Genomic DNA, 10,955 nt, shown 5'->3' on the forward strand with positions numbered 1-10,955 from the left:
TTTGGTGGGTTTGGCTTCGTGGAAATGGGGCGAAATGGCCCCAATGCTCTTTCTACTTGTTGTAAAATATTTTTAAGTTCATTTCTATACTAAATGAAATTTATATGAATTTTAGAACATTTAAAATGCATGCCTTATGTATTATGAAAATTTCACTATATAGTAGAGTTATATGAGTAGAATGCATGCATACGGAAAAAGTGTTTATTTTGCGAGTGAAAAATACATCTCTTATGAGGATTATGACTTGGAACATGTACTTTGGAACATAGTTGTCATGCTTTGACATAGAGAACAAGAGTGTCATAAAGGGGCACTTGAAACTAGTAAACTATGAAATTGCAATGTAGAGACATATTGATAGGCCACTATTATCCGCTACATTCCATGTTAGAGACATGATGACATAGGGATAGGCCGTTGAGATACTTAACACATTCCATGTTATTAGACATGAGGACTTGGTACTCGTGACCGATCGTTTGCCTATTTGCCATTGTGCTCATTCGCACATGCTTGTGAGGGTCGCTCCCTACAAGCCGGCACTCCGAAGATAGCTATCGCGATTCATATTCGCCGTGCGGGATTGGGCGCCGAAGTAGATTGCCGTGGGACAGGCTCATTCCTAGGGTGGGGATGATGACTACCACGGGGCCATTAGGCTCGGCACCGGCCAGACAGCCTTCGGGTGGGTCTCAGGGCCATAGACAACCTTCGGGTGGGTCTCTTCAGATTTGACTTAAGTATTCATCATGACATGTGGACAGATGATGACTTAGAGTATTACTTGGACATTGACTAGAATAGTAAACAACGGAACTTTACTATTTTGCATTGTGAACATTATGATAGTTGGAGACTTTTACTTCAGGCATAATTGCTTCATACTTATGCTAATTACGCTAAGTAGAGATATCATGTTGTAGTAGGTTACATTATTTTTACTTACCTTTCGCTTTTCTACTATTACTGTCACTGACATCTTTTGTAGCTTTGGGCCTTGTGGTGCATTCACTGAAGTCAGTAATTGCCCACTGGGAACTATTTTTAATAGTTCTCACGCCCCTGTTTTATGGTTTACTTTTCAGAGCCTTCGGCACCGGCGGAGGCACGGATCGTGGCAAGGGGATCGCTTAGCTAGCTAGCGAGGAGCGGTACTTTGCCTAGGTGGTTACTCTTTCTTTTGTAGTTGAGAGAGTGAGAGGTTTTGTATCCATGTATAGAGACCACCTATCTATCTACCTATAGCACTTGTATTTGGGATTTTCTTGTATCACTTTATGTTTTATTTAGTGGATTTACAGTTTTATCCTTATCCCTTATTGTAGCATCTAGACATTTATTATGCTCTGATACTCCTAGATGTCTTGTATTATGGCTTTTATTATTGTTATTCTTAGACGCCTTATACGTTTTAGACGTATGGCGGGTCTGAGCACGCGCCGGGCGGGCTTCCGCTGGGTCCCGGGGCGTGACAGGTACCCTCCCGATGCAGTACCGGTACCTAACTCCAATACCGGTACTCGGTAACCTAGTACCGGTACCCAGCACCTCCCAGCCCAAACCGAGAGCAGCTTCTCTCGATTACGCTCTGGGGTTCCGGTACCTCACCTAGGTACTGGCACTCGGCACCCCAAAACCTGTATTTCCAGATTTTAGTGCAAAGTACTCCTTCTCGCATTCTCGCAACACAAATAATGGGTCAGTACACAGTCAATGACTTACAAAAACACCAGCAATAGCTCAAAACACTATCCTAACACTGGAACCTCGCAATTTGCTAAAGTTCAGTGTGCTACAAAATGTATATCTAATTACTTCTTCAATTTGAGCGTAAAGCTCATTATTTCTCAGGACTAGAATAATTCCAGCTTGTGCTACCTGCTCTTGATTTCCATTCAGTCTGAAGGAAAGCTAAACTACTGGATTTTGAAATTGCTCTATATCAGGGCCCTGTCTCGTAGCTCTCGTGTCTACATTTTGAGGCTAATAGGTTGGCAAAGGGGGTAGAGGAGGTGAAACTCAGGCATCCTCTCATTGAGGATAGGGATTTGTATTTTCTGGCTTGTAGGCCACTTGGAAAGGTCCTATCTGCAGCTAAATTGGCACTACTGCCAAAACAATAGAATTCTGCTGTATAGGAGTCGCTTAAAGAACATTTTGTCCTCCAAGCTAATTCAGCACTAGGGGATCTTGTGGTCCTCCTTGTATTTGTTTATTTCAAGCTAATATATGCCTACTGTATACTATCCCCTCATTTGTTGATCCTATTTGTAGAACGCAGCGGAAGTATTCGTTCGTACCTTTTTGCGGAAGCGATTCGCGTTACAACTCGATGAGCCCAGATCGTTGAGGTTGATTTACATGTCCTTTGATCGTTCTTGATTAAATCTTCTCACGTTCCAAACTCGCGATGGATAGAACTACAAACGAGAACGATCACAAATCCACCGTTCAAGTCCCTCTTAAAATAATAGGTTGATGGAGGATGTGGTTTCTCTCTTTCATTTTTTTATTCTCTTTTCTTTTTCCGTTCTTGTTCCTATTTGTTATGTGGAATCGCCCGCATATTTATAAGGGATTCCAAAATCCTAATAGCGTTAGAGATAAGGCCAAATCGGTCATTAATTGTTATCCTAATATGACTAGGATGTATCTCTAACTAACATTCCAATTTGAAAGCGAGATTAATTCCAATCCAATTAGATAACATAACATCCATCGGATTGAACCCGCTTATGGGCGTACCCGATTCGATTTAACCGAATGCCAACATCTCCCACTCGCACATGACGGGATCGATGCCATCGTAACCACTTCCTCAATATCACACCACTATTAATTCTATTCATACAGGAAAATGAACAGTGCGACCGCCGAGTCAACATGCATTTTGGAAGCTCTATACTAGAAACCGCATCCGGCCAGCATAGAGACATCAACCCTCAAAAAGGAAAAAATATTAGACTCGTGATGCCCTAAACCATTGAATTACATCAGGTTCAGCATCTCTAATCCCTCAAAGAGCCATGTTAACCGCAATTGTGCACATTATGACACTATACTCATAATTGTTTCGCTATACTGAAGCGATACAACCTGTCGACAATGAGATAAAGTGTCTTAATGTAATTTAACTAGTCTTCCTTGAGCCCTCATGCCACTGAGTTGAGAACTGATTGCTTTCCCAGCAATGCCCCATAAAGCTGCATCACTCATGGTCGTAGGAAACATGCCAAAGTAGCAACATCAATTCTTTCACTTAATGACATAGTCAAAAGTCACTAAGGGCATCTAACATATATAGGACATCGTCTCAAAATAATGCCCGTAAGAACTCACACGATGAGGAAGCAGAGATCCATTCACTCATCTTCTTCATTTAGTCGCCCAGCACATGTAGTATGAAATACATTCTATGACAGAGAATCCCAATAAGCATATGTCTTTCTCAATGTCATACGGATCTTAGCTCAGTCACTCCGGGAGTGTCTAGCCTGAGTTATCCATTTGCTCGCTATCTCAAGCGTCAAACGGTGAGCTCACATCCGGCTCTTAATATACAGGCCATACGAATCATGGGACTATTCGTATGCAGTCTCATTAATGACCTCATCTTGGTGCCAACCAAGGCGGCTTCCATTAATGCCTCAATTTTCGCTCGCTCTCTACAACGCCGAAAAAAATGATTGCCCGTGTGAGAGGGCCAATCAGCTTGTGACATACTATCAATCAGTTTAATGACAATGCACGTGTACTAATTTTACCAAATATCTTTTCCAAAATAATAATTTGTAATTAAATAACCAAGAAATTATAAAAAATAATCGACTATCTACACAATCAAATCCTACGGAGTCCAAGAGCTTTAACATGAGCCAAAAAAGATTCTCTAACAATAGGCTTAGTCAGAGGATCTGCCACCATGCGACTCGTAGAGATGTGTTCCAGAATTATTTCTTTCTGCGCCACTGCCTCACGAGCAAAGTGATACTTTAAGTCGATGTGCTTTGTCTTGCCATGATATTTCGGGTCCTTCGTGTATGCAATCGATGCCATACTGTCACAATAGATCGTCACAGGAACGGAAGTACAAGCGACAATCCCAATATCTCGAAGAAACCTCCTCAACCAGATAGCCTCCTGGGCTGCTGCAGAACACGCCACGAACTCCGCCTCCATGGTGGAAAGAGCTATACAGGTCTGTTTCTTACTACTCCAAGTTATGGCGCCATTGCCAAGTAAGAATGCATATCCTGAGGTCGACTTACGCTCATCTAGGTCACCAGCCCAATCCGCATCGCTATAACCGATGAAACGTAAATCCGTACTTTGATAGCACAGCACATAATCTATCGTACCTCTGAGGTAATGAAGTATTCTTTTAACAGCTTTCCAGTGGTCCAATCCCGGATTGGACTGAAAACGGCTAACCAAGCCCACGGCATAGCATATATCAGGCCGAGTACACATCATAGCATACATCAGGCTCCCGACCGCGCTGGAATCCGATTCATCTTATCCTTCTTTATTTGGAAGTTTTAGGGCACTGTTTAAGGTTCAGACTCTCACCTTTAGCAATAGGAGTATCAATAGGCTTGCAATTGTACATCTGAAATCATTCTAAAACTTTTCTTAGGTAAGTCTCTTGAGATAGACCTAAAAGTTTCTTTGAACGATCTCATAGGATCTTAACTCCGAGCACATAATTCACTTCACCCATATCCTTCATTACAAAATTAGAGGACAGCCACGTCTGAATGGTGACAATCATCTCCTTATTATTCCCGGCCAATAGGATGTCATCAACATATAAGGAAATGATTAGAAAAATTCCTTTGGACCATTTAACATACACACAGTAATCTTCTTCAATCATCGTAAACCCATCTTCAGTGATGGCTTGATGAAATCGAATATATCACTGTCTGGAGGAGTGCTTCAATCCATAAATGGATCGTCGGAGCTTATAAACTTTATGCTCCTCACCCTTTACAGAGAAGCCAGCAGGCTGATCCATATAGATCTCCTCATCTAGTTCTCCATTGAGAAATGCAGTTTTAACGTCCATTTGGTAAAGTTCCAAATCCAAATATGCAACAATGGCCAAGATTAAGCGGATCGAAGCAAACCTTACGACAGGAGAAAAGGTTTCCTCGTAATCAACGCCTTCTCGTTGGGTAAAACCCTTTGCTACCAGGCGAGCCTTGTACCTATCGATTGAACCGTCTGCCTTGCGCTTAATCTTGAGAACCCATTTATTCCCGATTGTTTTGCGCCCTGGTGGCAAGTCAACCAAGTCCCAGACATGATTTGACTTCATCGATTCTATTTCCTCCATCATTGCATCCAACCATTCCTTATGAGTAGGTAATGAGAGAGCCTCTTGAAAAGATCTAGGCTCATCATCATCATGTGCAGCAACCATGAAAGCTTCCCCCTCAATCTCAAAAGGACGACGGGGAACTCCCACACGTGTGCTCCTACGAAGTTGAGGCTCCTTATTTAAAGGTAAGTCACTCCCACTATCCCTAGGAGGTATCGGAGTTGCCTTCTCTGCCTCAACTGAGCGAATAAAGCGCTAATACCAGAGTCATCCATCTCATGGATCTCAATTTCATTTCGAACCTCACTTCTATAAGGAAAATCCTCCTCGAGGAATTCAACATCTCGTGACTCAATCTCAGTCAAACTTCTATCTGGCTGCTGTCCGATGAACACGTATCCCTTAGAGTATTGAGGGTATCTTATAAAGATACACTTCTTTCCTCTAGTACCCAACTTCCCATGCTTGTGAGAAGTGTTGTGTACATAAGCTGCCGAACCCCAAGGACGTAGGTGCTCCAAATTTGGTTTCCTGCTCGTCCATAATTTATAAGGGGTGGAAGGTACTATTTTGGAGGGTACACGATTAAGAATGTAGGCAGCAGTTAATAATGCGTCCCCCTAAAAGGAGATAGGCAAATTTGCTTGCGCCATCATTGACCTAACCATGTCAAGTAAGGTGCGATTTATTCTCTCCGCTACACCATTTTGCCGTGGAGTGCCAGGAATTGTCAGCTGTCTGATTATTCCTTTTTTATCACACAATTCCTTGAATTGTTCAGATAGATACTCGCGGCCTCGATCAGTTCTTAAGGTTTTAATTTTCATATTTAACTGATTCTCAACCTCATTAATATAACGTCTAAAACAATCTAATGCTTCAGACTTATGGGAGATCAAATAGACATGACCGAAGCGCGTATGGTCATCTATAAATATAATGAAGTAAAAAATACCATGTCTTGCCCTCACACTCATTGAGCCACAAATGTCTGAATGGATCAATGGTAAAGGAAATTCTGCCCTAGAAGCTTTATTAAATGATTTTCGGGTCGCTTTTCCTGCTAAACAATGTTCACATGTAGGCAGGTCGACATTAGTGAGCGAGCTCAATAGCCCGTCTCTAACTAATCTAGTCATTCTATCCTGCCCAATATGACCAAGACGTACATGCCATTTAATTGAAACATTGTGATCATTCTCAATAGAAGATAGCAGGAAAAAAGAATCACTATTATTAATATTATAATCAATGTCCAAAACCATAAAACTATTTGACATAAAACCTCTTCCATAATAAATAGTTCCAAGATAAATTTTAGCTACATCACTCTCAAAACGAAAAGAAAAGCCTAACTGTAGCATAGCAAGAATAGAAAACAAGTTCCGCCGAATTCCTGGAGCATAACGTACATCATGTAGGTATAAAGTTCGATCACCTTGCATGATCAACTTGTATGTGCCAACGCCTAACACATCGACACTTGAATCGTTCCCCATGTATACTCTTCTGCTCCCAGCAGGCACACGACAGTACTCGACGAATCCCATCCGATCCCTCGCTACGTGGTCTGTTGCTTCTGAGTCTACAATCCACACAAGGAGAGATTCAGCAACAAACGTGTTAAAGGAAACAAAAGAGCGAGAATCGGGATAGAGATGTACCTTCTTCGGCTCAATGCAATCACGAGCGAAGTGTCCCAGCTAATTACAGTTGAAACAAGTCATCTTTGACTTGTCCTTCTTGCCACCTCGTTTGCTTCTCTTTCTTTTAGTGCTCTTCGCGTTCTTAGGCGCCGATCCGCTACGATTTTGAGCTCCAGTAGTCCTCTTTCGCTTGAACCCAGATGTACTGCAAAAGTTTGACTCAGCAGCATTGGTAGTTGGAGTTTTAACAGCCTCAAGGCGCTCCTCCTCCAACTCCAAATACCGCACAACATCCTCAAAAATTTTGATATTGTCATTATGGGTCAAATTTACTCGCATATGTTCCCACGAGTTGGGAAGGGAGCGAATCATAGCTTGGATCTGCTGCTCATTAGTCAAGGTGCCGCCAGCCGACTTTAACTCGCGAATTATGTTTAACATTGTTCTAACGTGCTATTTCATAGTCTGATCAGCACGCTTTTTATAACTATCAAACCGCATAGTCAGACTACGCAACCTTGTAGCCGAAGTTACACCCAATTTTGCTTTGAGAGCCTCCCACATGTCATACGCAGTTGAATACTACTCACACTCGCACAAGAGATCATTCTGCATACTGCTCAGCAACGTGATGTGAGTAATGCGATCATTTTCGAGCCAATTATTATNATTACAGTTGAAACAAGTCATCTTTGACTTGTCCTTCTTGCCACCTCGTTTGCTTCTCTTTCTTTTAGTGCTCTTCGCGTTCTTAGGCGCCGATCCGCTACGATTTTGAGCTCCAGTAGTCCTCTTTCGCTTGAACCCAGATGTACTGCAAAAGTTTGACTCAGCAGCATTGGTAGTTGGAGTTTTAACAGCCTCAAGGCGCTCCTCCTCCAACTCCAAATACCGCACAACATCCTCAAAAATTTTGATATTGTCATTATGGGTCAAATTTACTCGCATATGTTCCCACGAGTTGGGAAGGGAGCGAATCATAGCTTGGATCTGCTGCTCATTAGTCAAGGTGCCGCCAGCCGACTTTAACTCGCGAATTATGTTTAACATTGTTCTAACGTGCTATTTCATAGTCTGATCAGCACGCTTTTTATAACTATCAAACCGCATAGTCAGACTACGCAACCTTGTAGCCGAAGTTACACCCAATTTTGCTTTGAGAGCCTCCCACATGTCATACGCAGTTGAATACTACTCACACTCGCACAAGAGATCATTCTGCATACTGCTCAGCAACGTGATGTGAGTAATGCGATCATTTTCGAGCCAATTATTATAGGCTTCCATATCTCGGCGAGCCTGGGCACTGGTGCCCTCTGTGGGTAGGTCCATTTTATTGCTCAAGTTTTTCAGGACCTCTTGCTCAGCGAGAACATATTGAATTTTACGGTGCCAAATATCATAATTGTCACCGTCCAATTTCTCGCCCTTGTTTAAATCCGCAACAATTTGTTTGGAAGTCATTAAATCTCACTTTGTTCATGCAATGCGCAGAAAAGAATATTTTAAAATTAGTACACGATCATGTATTCAATTTTGCCGCATCTTTAATTAAATAAATTAAAAAATAGATCATACATGCGTAAAGAAAAATTTCGCTATGCTCGTAATCACATCACACACCGTATGTCAAAATTTTTTTAAATTATTTAATTAAGATGCACAAAAATGTTTGGGAGTAAAAGCATATAATTTACTCAACCAAAAATAAAAGATTCCCACTTGACAAGGCATGCATAAAAAAATATATTATGCCTAAAGTTATATCTATACATCATAACAGGCATTATGCATGTTAATATGTCACAAAAAAAAAAATCATTTTAATAAATGCTTGTAACATATATCGCAAAATGCATATTAAACCATCTAATATGCTATAAAAAAATATTTGCTTTATTATTATTAATAAAAAAAAATGTGGTTCAAAAACAAAAGAAAAAGACCAAAAAAAATCCGTAGGCCCGCGAGGGCTACAGGCCCGCTCGCGGTGCAGGCCCGCTCGCGGCCTGGCCTGTGCGCTGGCCTGTTGGCATGCTGGCCCCTGCCCGGCCTGCTGGCCCGCGCAGCCAGCCCGCGCGCAGCCTAAAGCAGCCAGAAAGGCCCACACGCGGCCCGCTTGGGCCCGGCCTGCTGACCCGCGCGGTCAGCCTGCAAGGCCAGCCCGCGCGGTCAGCCCGCAAGGCCAGCCCGCGCTCGGGGCCCACGTGCAGCCAGAGGCGGCCCGCAAGGCCGCTCGTGGCCTACTTGCGCAGCGAGCCTGTGCGCGCGGCCCGCGCGGCCTGCTAGGCCGCACCGCCAACCCGCACGCATGGGCGGCCCGCGCGACGTGCACGGCCTGGTGGCGCGCGCACGCGGCCCGTGTAGCTGCCCGTGGCTTGCGCACGGCCTGCACGCGGCCAGCATGCCTGCGTGGCCCGCGTAGCCCGCGCGGCCTGCGCGCGGCGCACGTGGCCAGCGTNTCGCAAAATGCATATTAAACCATCTAATATGCTATAAAAAAATATTTGCTTTATTATTATTAATAAAAAAAAATGTGGTTCAGAAAACAAAAGAAAAAGACCAAAAAAAATCTGTAGGCCCGCTCGCGGTGCAGGCCCGCTCGCGGCCTGGCCTGTGCGTTGGCCTGTTGGCATGCTGGCTCCCGCCCGGCCTGCTGGCCCGCGCGGCCAGCCCGCGCGCAGCCGAAGGCAGCCAGCAAGGCCCACACGCGGCCCGCTTGGGCCCGGCCTGCTGACCCGCGCGGTCAGCACGCAAGGCCAGCCCGCGCTCGGGGACCGCGTGCAGCCCGAGGCGGCCCGCAAGGCCGCGCGTGGGCTACTTGCGCAGCGAGCTTGTGCGCGCGGCCCGCGCGGCCTGCTAGGCCGCACCGCCAGCCCGCAGGCATGAGCGGCGCGCGCGACGTGCACGGCCTGGTGGCGCGTGCGCGCGGCCCGTGCAGCTGCCCGTGGCTTGCGCGCGGCCTGCACGCGGCCAGCATGCCCGCTTGGCCCGCGTGGCCTGTGCGCGGCGCACGTGGCCCGCCTGCTGCCTGCGCGCGGTCCGCGTGCGCCCCCACGCACCGGAACAGTTCTTTTTTTTTTCTTTTTTTTTTTTTTAAGATAGCGAATCTTCAAAAAAACATAACTTGAGATTTAGAGCTCCGATTCATGCAAGAAATACATCAATAGAAACCTTGTGAGGAGCTCTTCCAAATTATGTAATTTTCACAATGGGATATTCATCACACATCAAACAAGCTACCCCCCAAAAAAAAATCGATTTAGAGTTTCGTTTTTCTCATAAAATACAAAATCATATCAAATCAAACTTTGTAGATAAAATCTACAATTTCGGTGCTCCAAGATGTGTAAAAATCATGCAAAGATATCCACTTATGAAAAAAACCGCCATTAACGCTCACATACATGCAAGAAAAAAAAATCTAAAACATGATAGATTTGATTTAACGCATGTAATCTCGTTAAAAGATTGATCTAGGCCACGAAATCAACCAAAAACACTCTGATACCAATGTAGAACGGAGCGGAAGTATTCGTTCGTACCTTTTTGCGGAAGCGATTCGCGTTACAACTCAATGAGCTCGAGGTTGATTCACGTGTCCTTTGATCGTCCTTGATTAAATCTTCTCACGTTCCAAACTCGCGATGGATCGAACTACAAACGAGTACGATCACAAATTCACCGTTCAAATCCCTCTTAAAATAATAGGTTGATGGAGGATGTGGTTTCTCTCTTTCGTTTTCTTATTCTCTTTTCTTTTTCCGTTCTTGTTCCTATTTGTTATGTGGGATCGCCTGCATATTTATAAGGGATTCCAAAATCCTAAAAGCGTTAGAGATAAGACCAAATCGGTCATTAATTGTTATCCTAATATGACTAGGATTTATCTCTAACTAACTTTCCAATTTGAAAGCGAGATTAATTCCAATCCAATTAGATAACATAACATCCGTCGGATCGAACCCGCTTATGGGCGTATC

The 10,955-nt window shown here is 44.0% G+C and overlaps 1 long non-coding RNA gene across 1 annotated transcript; it reads right to left on the reverse strand.

Annotated features, from left to right (window-relative positions):
* Positions 1–6,598: 6,598 nt before the first annotated feature.
* On the reverse strand, positions 6,599–7,620 carry LOC109706111. Its single transcript, XR_002215077.1, has 2 exons — positions 6,991–7,620; positions 6,599–6,911 (listed from the first exon to the last, which is right to left on the reverse strand). It is a non-coding gene; the product is annotated as an uncharacterized LOC109706111 (long non-coding RNA).
* Positions 7,621–10,955: the final 3,335 nt, after the last annotated feature.

This window comes from Ananas comosus, unplaced genomic scaffold (genome assembly GCF_001540865.1).
Source record: "Ananas comosus cultivar F153 unplaced genomic scaffold, ASM154086v1, whole genome shotgun sequence".
NCBI classification, from domain to species: domain Eukaryota; kingdom Viridiplantae; phylum Streptophyta; class Magnoliopsida; order Poales; family Bromeliaceae; genus Ananas; species Ananas comosus.